This window comes from Aquila chrysaetos, chromosome 19 (assembly GCF_900496995.4).
Source record: "Aquila chrysaetos chrysaetos chromosome 19, bAquChr1.4, whole genome shotgun sequence".
Classification (NCBI taxonomy): Eukaryota; Metazoa; Chordata; class Aves; order Accipitriformes; family Accipitridae; genus Aquila; species Aquila chrysaetos.
Window position 1 is genome coordinate 21412933 of NC_044022.1, and position 12518 is coordinate 21425450.

The 12518-nt window shown below is 44.1% G+C and overlaps 1 long non-coding RNA gene across 1 annotated transcript; it reads right to left on the reverse strand.

Annotated features, from left to right (window-relative positions):
• Window positions 1–2116: 2116 nt before the first annotated feature.
• LOC121232454 lies at window positions 2117–11895 on the reverse strand. The gene is made up of 3 exons (XR_005930909.1): window positions 11805–11895; window positions 8112–8237; window positions 2117–3936 (listed from the first exon to the last, which is right to left on the reverse strand). It is a non-coding gene; the product is annotated as an uncharacterized LOC121232454 (long non-coding RNA).
• Window positions 11896–12518: the final 623 nt, after the last annotated feature.

A 12518-nucleotide genomic window follows, 5' to 3' on the forward strand; every position in this document is an offset into this window, starting at 1 on the left:
TGGATTATATTCTTTACTCAAAAGCTTTTGAGACTTCTCCTTCTGGAGGATGTGTCACCAGCTTTTGGTAAGGAATTTATTACTTTACAAATTGCTATGAATCAAAACTATAGTGCCTATGAAATGAACATGCACAAGGGGAAGACAGACGATCGTGACCAGCAGCCTGACGGCCGGTGCCTGTTCAGCTGCCATGGGAACCTGTGTACGAGCACGAGTATCGTTAAGATATTACACCTTCTTTAACTGTGAAGTGCCATTCCCTGGGTAAAAGAAAACAAAGGCTAGATTAGATGATCACCATTGTTACAAATCTTAAGCCAAAACAAAGCAGTCATTCTTTTCTTTTCCAGTATTTAAACATCTCATTGTTGAGCCAAGAGTAAAATAATGCTGTTCGGCAGAGGCCTATACATTATCCTGATGTGCAGCTGCTGAAGATTTAGTCAAGGTTGCTAACTGGGACCTTCTCCCTAAACCTCTGGCCTCCTGTTCAGGTCTTTAACAAAGTGGCTGCATTCCAGTGGGTATCTTCAGGGACCTCGAAAATATGCTGACCTCCAGTTTTCTTTGTAGTGTGTAGTCCAAGATGTAGGCAGGGCTCCTCCAAAAACAATTTGAAAATTCAGTCCTAATATTACCTCTTCCATGTGTCTGTATTGTATTGAAACTTGACTTTATAAATAGAATGGTCAGCTTTGAGGTGGTTTTAGCTCTACGGATGAATTGTGAGAATGGTGTTGAACTGTGGCGTTTCGCTATGAGGTCAGAGAAACTTAGGGTTGTGACTCACGGTCACAGGCAGATTAAAAACGGCTGTGGGGGCTGACACCTATAATATGAACACAGATTTCAATGTCCTCCATTGTGTTGACACTGGAAATTGTCCAGTCCCTTGATGAGCTGGTTCTGGGCACCAAAGTGGTAGGAAACTACTTCAGGTGGAAAAAACGTGAAAGCTTTCTGCTGATTTATTGCCTTGGAGTGGGTCATCGAGGGTCATATGAGCATGAGAGTTGGCACTAGGAACAAGACGGGATCGTATAGCCAGGGACTCATCGGGGCTGTGGCAATTAGACTGGCTTAAATTGTCACAGAATTGTGACCAGAGTTGGACAACCACTGTGGGTCAGAGCCCCATGGCTGTGGATGGAGACCCTTTCCGGTGCCCAGCTGTGCTAGCTGCTGGTCCCCCGCGTCCTCCCACCAAACGGTGCTATCGCCCGAGATCTGCCAGTAGAGCTGCCCCGTTCAGTCACAGTGAGCCAGGACACTTACTGCTACAGGAGTTAAGGAAACCCAACTACTGGGGACTGAGAGACAGGTCTGCCAGCAGACAGGGGACAGGAACCTCCGGGGGAGGAAGATGGCAAGAGGTTTGATGGGCTGGGTACACAGGGTACTTGCAGCAAGTACTCCTGCGGTCATAGCTGTTTACAATATGCATGCTGGTTTCTACCCTTAAAGAGCCTGTGTGTTTTATCTTTAAAAAAATAAAAAACCAGAGACAGACTGCTAGGTGGCTTGATAACAAAATCTATTCTTACAGGGAAGAAATACCATGTGTCTTCATTTTAGCGGAGAGAGACATAGCAAGAAGAGATGGTAAGAGCTGGAGCCAGGCAAATTTCACATGAGAAGTAAGGCACAATTGTTCAACTGTGAGAGTGATTAACCAGTGGAACAGACTACCACGGGAAGCAGTAGATTTTCCATTTCTTCAAGTCTTCAGCTCAGGACTGGATGTCTTTGTGGAAAATACTTTTAATAAACATGAGATTTTGGGCTCAACACTAACTCACTCAGTAAAATTCTGTTGTGCTTATGGAACAGGAGGTCAAGCTGAATGATATAATACCCCTTCTATTCTTAAAAGTCTGAGAAGTGGAAATGGAACAGCTATCGAGCTCCACTATGGAACAGGTTAGGGTATACGTTCATACGCTTTCCTTGTCAGTGGCAATGTTTTGGCTGGAATATTGCAGCTCCTGATGACCTAGTGTCCAGGACAGCATCCTACTTCTGCTGAACCCTCCTCTGAGGTCAGCCTGTCTCTATCTGAAGCCCCTTAGCTATGATTACCTCCCTGAAGCCCCTTAGCTATGATTACCTCCAATTCAACATTCTTTGCATCTAATTCAGGTTGTGTTATATAAAAGCAGAACTACAAATTACAGGAGAAAGAAGTATGCTTTAGTACCAAGTGAAAGGTAAGTAGAAAGAAGCAAATTTAGTTAGATACAACAGATGCTACATGTGAATGAAGGCTGAATAACAAGCTTTTCATGCAGTCTTAGAGCTGCAATTTTTCTCAGCAAGTCATCTCAAAAGCTCTCTGAGTCCTTAAAAATCTGATTTTTTTTCTCCTGAAAATAATAAAGCAGCTCTTAAAAGAGCACTTTCCCTCAATAGGGTCCAAAGTCAATTAACAAAGAAATCAGCATTATTATTTCCTTCAGTTTTAGACATGGAAGTGAAAAAAGCAAGTTGTCCATAGCTAGTCAGAAACTAGTGACAGTGATCTTGCTGTCTATATCTCAGATAGGTATCTGACAAGATTACAAGTATACAAATATCTTTATTTTATTACAAGAAACCCAATTTATTTTCTTAAAAGGGTTTTCTGTGGTTGTCTTTTGATAATAATCCTGAAGGAAGCGGGCTAAGGGATTCTCTTGCTCATAGCTGGATCTGGCCCTGATGACTTCCACCAAATATAGTCGAACAACAGACAATATATAGTTAAAGGTTGTAAACATTTCTGGTACCCTCTGGAGTGTCATTTCCATCCATTTAACATCTCCTTTAGATGTAGTTAAGGTGTTAAGAGTCGATCCATAGCCAGCAGCGTGGGTAATGTGCAGCCCAATGGCAAATGAGTGGTACCAGGTGGGAGAAGAGTAGATGCGAAGTGCCTGATGCTCAGCCTGAAATTCAGCATGCAGCTCTGCAGCTGCTTCGCATGCACAAAGCTGGATGCCTGCCTGCCATCTGACTATTTACGTGAAACCATGATTAGGAATGGTTAGCATGTATGCGCTTGGACTGTCTGTGCACTTGGCTACACAATTTAAAAGCAGGCCTTCAGTTTGAGGCTGAACTAAAAAAATAAGAAGGCTATTCCTATCATTGTTTTACAACACTGTTTTCATCCGTGAGAGTCACAGCAAACAGCCAAGTATAGGGCATAGTACGCAGAAAGGATCTGAAGGCTCCACAGTTTTTGCAGTCAATATTTTTCTACCAGCCAACTTTATAAACCACTTCCCAGCAATAAGCCAACATACTCACTACAGAAACAATAACTTTTAGTTTCTCAAGGATTAGCAGAAATATGTAGCTACCTTGAGCTCAAATCTTACCATGGCACTAAAGGTAAAGGAAACAGGCCAATGAGACTTTCCCCTGATTCTGCTGCTATGTAATCTGTTGACTACTGTATTGTCTACTAATCCCTGTTAATTTTGTGCTTCCTTCTTGTCTGCCCTGCACCTGGAACATGCCTGTATAGAAGCAAACTCAAGAGGTCATTGACCTCATTGGCCTTATATAGGATCAGTTATGCCTAAAATATTCCTGACTGACATTTCTCTAACCTTAAAGTCTCCATATACCATCCTGCACAGCAATCTATTCCTATTCATTATCTATTCGTATAGTTTCTGATACGTAAACTGAATCCTCTTTACTGTAATTAAAGCCCATTGCTTTTTGTCCTATAGAAAATAAATTATTTCTTCTTTTCAATGGCCGTTCATTTCTTTCATGTCTATTATCATATCTCTTCTCAGATTTCTGTTGTTTAGGGTAAGAAGTTCCAGTTTGTTCCATTTTTCCATTGCAGGTCATGGTTTCAACCCTCTCATCATTCCTGCTGGTTCTTCTCTGGACACTCTCCAGCTGACTCATATTGTTCTTGAAGTGTAGTGCCTGGAACTGGATAAACAGATGAGACCTTAGCTGCAATAGCTGACATTATTCAACTCTATCTGTTATAATCCCCTCAGCCTCCTTCCTGAAACCTGGTCCTTACTTGTGTGTTTTCTGTCCCATGCTCGTGCAGCTGAACGTTTCTGCCTAAGTGTAGTATCTCGAATTTATCCCCACTAAAAAGCTATTTTCAGACCCTTTTAGAAATATGCAAAGAGCTTTTGGAATTCTAATCCCATACCCCAGTGTATTTTCAGTCCCCTCCCACCTCTGTCATTTCCATGTGGAATGTGCCCATTTTCCATTCCAACAGCTAAATTATTAGTGACTAGATTGAAAAAGACTTAACGAGGGAGAGTCCCACTTGGTAATGCTGCTATACCAATAAAGGATGGCAGCAAGGAACAGTACAACACAATTGCAACAGCACTGTGCTAGTCTGGTAGTACCCAACACAGATACAGACCAAGTTTGTCATTTCCAAACCTTTTAAGGTCTTCAAGTGGAAAAATGGCGCAAAGCCATGTTGGGCTATGGTTTAACCTGTTATTTTTAAAAGCAGCATCAGCTTATGTATTCTGTTCCCTACCTTCCCTTTGGCACTTGCTCTTACCCCTGCACAGCCTCTTCTGTCAGGCCAACACAACTACTTGTGTAGCCAAGTGGTAAGCCAGGTTGGGGGAAAACTAAAACAGCACAAAGAGAAGAAGTATAGCTCACGGCTAGAGCATGCCCTGAACCAGGTCACCGTGGAGCTTGTGCCCACACAAGGAAGAGGACAGGAAAGTGTAGCTGGAAGTGTATGCTCACAACGCGCTTAAGAAAAACTTAGCCCTTGCTGTTGCTCAGAGAAATGGTCCCGTGCACCTCTCTGCTCTTGTCTTCTCTCTGGCGCTGGGTGTAGTACTTAGAACTACTCTATTCTTTTTGGCTTGGTTAATTTTCAATCTGATCGGATCCCTGATCTGGCTGACTGCATACCTAAACAGTCAGTACTGTTGGCTCAAGACAGATGTTGGACATAGGAGAGAGGTCCCTAAAAAAGTAGGTTCCTGCCTGGCTTTCATCTAGCTAAAGTGATGTTTTGGCCCAGAAAAGATTCTCCTTTATTATGCCTTCCACTACCTCAGTGTGTTGCTGCGTGACTGATAGAAAGGACACAGCAAGTACCAGCAGTGTGTCCTGGGGCTGCTGCACCAGTGCCTTAGGTGCCTTAGCCTTCTGTATCGCTAAGGGCCTTCCATCTGCAACTCCGTACCTGCTTTCCAGCCCCAGCTCCATGTCCTCTCACCCCAGCTGCCTTGGCAATGTTTCCCAGAGCGTCTGGGCAGTACCTTTCCCTTGTTTTTCTCATGCTGTTGTTCTCATGCTGTTATTCTTACGACCTTGCACCTGCAAACCCCCGATAGAGTTCTCGGCAGGTTCTCATGGGAAGCGATTGCCACCAGTGTGAGAATCACCCCTTCTTCCCCCCTTTTCCTACCCTTTGGTTGTAGCTTTTAGTTCACATTACAGGGGGCATAAAGCTTAACAACCATCCAGCGTGCAGCACCTGCAACGTAAGTGGTTACAACCAATAGCATTTGGGTGGGTCCCAATAAACATTGTACCATTACTATGGCAAAAGCGCTACGGGGGAGCCCTGGAGAAGAGCCCAGGAGAGGATGGTTTCTGGGACACCCCCCCCTCACTTTTTTCTCACCTGCTCACTTAGAAGAGTTCTCCCTTTCCCTTCTCATTCTCAATTTCTCTCTCTTTACTTTATTTCACTATTAGATTCAATGTATGCCCTCAGCTATGAACCCCACTAATAAATCTTTGTGCAGGTGAACTTGTCCCCCCCACATGCTATGTGCAACAGGGGAAAGGCGTCGAAGGCAGGAATCCCTGACAGCCCCCTTGCTTTAGCAACAACAGTCTTAGACTATCTTTGCAGCATCAGTGCAGTTCCATGCAGTTTAAATTCATGGGTTTAACAGATGGGTTTGCCATCATGTGTAATGGAGGGGAGGGAACACATGGCTGAGGCAGGAGGGAGAGTGACAGTGGAACGGTGGTTGCATTGGATTGGAATAGGGTGAAACCATACTCTAAGTGGGAAGAAAAGCCAGTAATACCCAAGACTTTCCTCTTTGTAGAGAGTTAACAAGTTTACAGGAACTGCTGTGACCAGAGGAATGGTTCAGGAATAGAAAGCTGCCAGTCACCACAGAGACAGGTAGATCCTGGGGAGTGGGGCTCTTGGGAGAAGAAAGAGCAACAGCAAAGTCATGAGGTGGTAGGACATAGGAGCTGCTCCAGCAGCTGCTAGTGTGGACTGTTGCCCCCTTAGAGCTGCTGGCAAATCTGTGCCTACACCCTGTTATGAGGCTTCACAGTTATTTTGGAGTTTTTCCAGTACAACTACTGAAAAATTAAACTGAAATATGAGCTGAAAGAATAACCCATTTATTTAAATATAGCTTAACCTTAGGTGTCAGACCATTTTTCCCAGAAAACAATTCCTGCACCATGCAGCTAAAGAAAGCCTGAATTAGAAAGAATAAGTAGGTCTCTAAGGCATTTCTAAATCATCAGATTTTGTTGCAGCTAATCATTGCACTGATATTTTAGCACTGTGAGTAGCTCCTGAAGATAGTGCCAACACAGTCATCATGGCTGTGTGTGTTTCAGTGGAAAATATTTTGGGCTAAGCATTGTGTGTGGCTATTTCAATAGAAAAATATTTAAGGGAAAGTGTATTGTCATGGTAAATTACATAGAAAAACTAGGGTGGGGCATGGGAAAAAAGGCAAAAGTTACATACAAACAGAAAAAGACAAAAGCCACATTTTGCAAAATTGTATTCAATTATCCATATATTTTTTGCATTAGCTGCTCCTTTGATGAGTGATGCTCACACAGAACAGACAATGCAGTGCAAGGCCTGAGTCTGTACGGACTTCCCCATGGACTGGCTGTGTAACAGGTTTGTTTATTTAAGAGGATTCCCTGGTGTTAAGGAGGGAGCCAGGCCAAGGGTAGCCTGCCCAAGAGGTGCCAAGAGGGCATGGGTCTTCCCTGGGTGGTCCTGACCTGTTGCATCTTTCCCAAGTTGAATGCAAATCATGGTGGGGATCATCCTTGCAGTGTTTTTTGGGAATCTGTGGAGAAAATTCTAGGGAGGTAGCTGCACATACTTCTGTTCACTATACAGACAGGGCAAGTGAAATACAGTTTATCTGAACATTAGTTTCTTACACTGGCCTTTCAGATTCTTTGATGCTACGGAGATAGATTTAGTACTTAACCATTCGTACTTCTAGGAACAAGTGCTGGGATGGCCAAAAGGATGGACATCAACCCTGAGCATTTAGGACATTTTTAATTGCTGCTGATACAGGCATATCTGCTACACCAGCAGCTGAATTCCTGTTGATGATGGAGGTTGCGTTGTTTTTGGACTTTGTCACAGAGCCAGTGTGGGGCTGCAGATCCCCACATTTCTTCCATAAACTGGGGTCTAAAGTCCCTTTGGAAATATGCTTCAAAAACTGTAAGTGTGCCTTGCTGGTTCAGTGAGAGCTCCTTCACACACAGAACAAGCTATTCTGGAAGAAAGGTCACTTTAAACTAGACTAAAGGCTCTGTTCACATGAGCTGTGGGTCCATGAGGATTTCTTTGGTGACGATTCTGGCTTAAGTAATTCTGGCTTTTTTCCTCCGACCTCCCTCTCTTCCCACCAATTGTCCATGTGCCACTCCCTGCACTGCGCCAGCAGAACTGTTTGTGTAGCTACATCGTGAACAAACAAGGGAACTGATCTAATACAACTAGGCAAAATGGAGAAATATTTGTTTTCTTCTACCAGATCGTTTGACCTGTGTGATTCATTACACAGCTATATAAATCACTCCCTGGCAGAGAACAGGAGGGCAGGTGGAAGCAGAAGAAATTAGATGGATGGGGTGGGATGGGACTGCCTGAGCAGCGCTGTTGCTGACCATGAAACCACAGACTGAGTGTAGGCTTTACTGATGCTAACTGCACATTGTTGCCCCTCTCTCATCACAGCAGCAGAGTTGTTGGAGAGGCACAGACTGTCCTACACCCTGGGTCGAACTCTTTCACCCTTGAAGACAAACCACAAACTAAACTGGCACACAGGGAGATTTCAGGAGATTGCTGAGCTGTAACTCACCACTACCATCAGGATGAGATCTTGTTTCTCAGCCATCCTTCACTCCTGGCTGCAACTTCCAGCCTTCCCTTGCACCAGTTCTGGTGGTCATCAGAGAGTTTGCAGAAGTCTGGTCTTGTTCATTAGCTAAACAGAAAAGAGCAAGTTACTTCGTGCTTGATCAGTTTTCTTCTGGGTTAGTAAAAATGAACTGGCTTATTGACAGCCTTTTGAAAAGCAGAATCCATGGAAGAGAAGTGGTGGAAAACCAGAACTGGGAACATGGAGAAGGTTTGGATATCCTTCCTTCAGTAGTGTTGTTAGATCACCTCAGCTGTCTCACCTTCTGATTCAGATACACCTTCCATTTTTATGCAGGTTGTTAGCTCTAGCTGATGGATAAAATATGTGATTTTTATCCATATCATCCTGAACTTCTGCGGCAAGATTTAAATGTGTGAGCTGTTCCTTGCTTTCAGAGCATGAGTCAGCTAAAGGTTTGACCCATTAATCTTTCAAAAGTGAGAGGGGAAAAAAGACTGCAGCCTTTTCTGGCTGTTGCATTCCCATTATGCAGAAGGGATGCTATGGGTTTCTGTGTTAATGCTTTTTCATTGGTTTCTAAATTTGCTGTTTTCATAAGGCAAAACCTACGACGTTAGCTGTCAGACTTACAAACTCAACTGGTGTTCTGAAAATCCGGCTGTGTTTTCAGATTCTTAATAGAAATACTAGTAAAGCAGCCTCTGTAATTGGAGGTTAACTGACAGGGCTCTTGACAATACATGAAGCAGAACAGAATCCACCTCAGTTGCCATGGCTATGTCTTCCCATTGAGCTAACAGAATTTAAAAAATTACTTTTTCCAGTTAATTCAGCAATTCTGACCTGTACACACATAGAAAACAGTTAATATCAATAAGAAGGAACACTTTTTATATAGCAGATGCCAGCCTCAGGTAACTTAGGTGCAGGGCTCTCTCTGTACACAGGTAAAATAACCGTGACCTAAGGCAGCACGGTATCAGGGGCAGCCCAAAGGCCAGGGCCCCACTGTAAATGCCGGAGCTCTAAAAACTCAGACTCATAGGTGCTCCACTGAGTAATGGGAGAGGTTTGAGGGCAACAGATACTGCCTGGGGAGAATACCCCTCCAGCCTTTTCCATGCTCCCTGTGGCAGTGGGAACAACAAGCTTAGTTTTCCAGGGCTCTGCTCCTTGATCTGTCTGCCCACTAGCTCTCTATTTGAAGTATCCTCCTTTCCCAGCACAGCACAGCCCCTTCACATTTAGGATGGCAAAATTCAGTGTTACCTAGACAGTTGAGAAACCCTGAGCTAATTCTTTAAACCACCTCTATTTCTTACATTCTTTCTTAAATATCCTTTACTGCCTACTCTTGGAGAAAAAAAAAAAAAGTACTGGGCTGCCTCGACCAGCCGATTGCCAAAATCAGCACCAGAAGAATGCAGGAGGGTGGAGGTCCTTCTGTTTTATATAGACTACCTGAAGCATATCAAGGAAGAAAGATGCCAGGGGAGATGTCCTGCTGGACCTGCTGCAAACAAGAAAGAACTGGTTGAAGATGTGAAGGTGCAGTCTTGGCTGCAGCAAACACAAGACTGTAGAGTTGAAAATCTTGAGAGAAATGAGCAAGGTAAGTAGTAGAATCACAACCCTGGACTTCAAGAAAGCAGATTTCGGCTTACTCGGGAATCATCTTGGCAGGATCCAATGGGAGACTGCCCTAGAGGGCATGGGGCCCAGGGGCAGCTGGTTAATCTTCACGGAGAACCTCCTCTAAGAAAAAGAGCAGTCCGTTCTGATGCGCAGAAAATCAAGCAACTATGGCAGGAGGCCAGCATGGATGTACAAGGGACTCCCAGCTGAGCTCCAACACAAAAAGGAAGCGTACAAAAAATGGAAGCACAGATGGGCTGCCCAGGAGGAATAGAGAGACATTGCTTGAGCATGCAGGGCTGGTGTGAGGAAAGCCAAAGCTCAGCTGGAGTTGAAACCAGACAGGGAGGTGAAGGTTAACAGGAAAGGCTTCGGTAGGCACACTGGCAGCAAAAGGAAGGCTGAGGAAAATATGGGTCCACTGCTCCATGGAGCAGGGGACACAGTGACAAAGGACATGGAAAAGGCTGAGGTACTCATTGCTTTTTTTGCCATGGTTTTCACTGATATGGTCTGCCCTTAGGCTTCTCAATTCCCCAAGCCTAGTAGCAGTCTGTGGGAGTGAAGCAGTACCCGGCACAGCAGCTAGGGAACACTGAAGCCAACTGGACATACACAAGTCCACAAGACCAGATGGGATGCAGAAAAGGCTGCTGGAGGAGCTGGCCAATGTCATTGTGAGGCCACTCTCTATCATCTTTGAAAGGTTACGGAGATCTGGGGAGGTTCCTGATGACTGGAGATGGGTAAAGGTCACACCTGTCTTCAAGGAGGGCAAGGAGAAAGATCCAGGGAACGACAGGCCAGTCTGCCTAACCTTAGTCCCTGGGAAGGTGACAGAGCAAATCCTCCTGGAAGCCACATCCAAGCACATGAAGAAGAAGGTAATTGCGAACAGCCAGCATGTATTTACCAGGTCAAATTGATTGCTTTCTACAATGACATCACTGGCTGTGTGGACAAAATGGGAGCTGTGGATGCTGTAAACGTTTTACAAAGCTTTTGACATGTTTTCCCATAGTACTTTTACAGTCAAATTGCTGAAATACAGCTGGGCAAGTGGACTACAAGGCAGGTGGAAAGTTGGCTTAGCCATTGGCTCAAAGAGCCAGTGGTACAAAGTCCAACTGGCTGCAGGTTACTACTGGCATCCCTCAGGGATTGCTACTGGGGCCAGTACTGTTTCATGTCCTTTACTGATAACCTGGATGATGCGATGGGGCGCAATCACAGCAAATTTGCAGACAATACTAAACTGGGGGTTAATGATTGATAAGCTGGAGATCAGGGCTTCTATGCAGAGTGTCCTAGACAGGTTGGTGGAATGGATTCATAGGAACTTCATGCAGTTCAACAAAGGCAAATGCAAAGTCCTGCACTGGGGGAGAAATAGCTTTATGCAACAGTAAAGGTTAGGAGTCAACAAAGGAGCCTAGTGGAAAAAGACTCGGAGGTCCTGGTGTACAGCGAGTGGAACACGAGTCAGGAGAGTGCCCTTGCGGCAAAGAAGGTTGACCACACACAAGGCTGCTTCTAGCAAGAGTGTAGCCAGTAAGTTAAGGGAAGTGGATCTTCACCTCTATTTGGCACTTGTGAGACCATACCTTACAAGTGACCAGTTTTGAGCTCCCCAGTACAAGAAATAGATTGATATGCTGGATTAAGCCCAGCAGAGAGCCACCAGGCTGGTCAGGGGACTGGAGCTCATGATGTATGAAGAGAACCTGAACGAACTGGGTCTGTTCAGCCTTAAGAGAAAGATAAGAAGGGAGCTGATTGCTGTCTACAGCTGCCTAATGAAAGGATGTAGAGAAAACAGGCACATGGGGAAAGGATGAGAGGGGAGGATGAGGGGCGAGGGACACAAACTGAAGCATGGGAATTTCTGACTCATTACAAAGGAAAAAAAGGTTACCATAAGGGTAGTCAAACACTGAAAACAGGGGACCACAGTGGCTGCAAAATCTCTTGTATTGAAGGTATTCAAAACTGGACTCAACGAGGCCTTGAGGAACCAGCTTTAACTGGCCCTACTTTGAGCAGGGGTTAGAGGTGATGACTTCGCAAGTCCCTTCCAATCTACATGATCCCATGATTCTGTGAATAAGTGTGCCTTGAAGAGAATGAACGAAATGAGTGAGAGTGATTTACTTTCAACCCACATATATAAAAAGTATTTCAATGTCCCTGAATGATCCAGAAATATTCTGGGATATTATTCCCGATATATTCAGGAAAAAAAAACTCGAAACCAGCTCATCTCTTAAGACCCCATGTCTTCAAGGCATTCCAGAAATTCTTTTTTTTTTCTGACATTTACTATTGCAATCTTATGACAACTCACATTTGGCAAAATCCTCCTATATATATATCTAATCTAGCCCTCCCAAGTACCCACCATGTGCTTTTAAAATACCACTAAATCATTGTTACTTGAAGCTGACTGCAGATTTTTAAAAAATATTTTATTGTTCTCCCATTTTCCTCTACACACTAAGTCAAGGGCCCTACTACTTCCTAGTTAATGTATGTATGGTATTTATATAGCAGTATCATACTAATTAAACAAATCATGAACTGTAACATATGTATTTTTTCATAATACCCCCCTGGGATGTAAGAAATGCTTCTCCCATAATACAGTCAAGAAACTGAGGTACAGAAAAGCATGGAGGTTTTCCAAAGAGAATCTCAGCAGAGCACAAATTGAAGCAAATTCTCTGAACTTTCAAGCTTGTGTTTAACCAC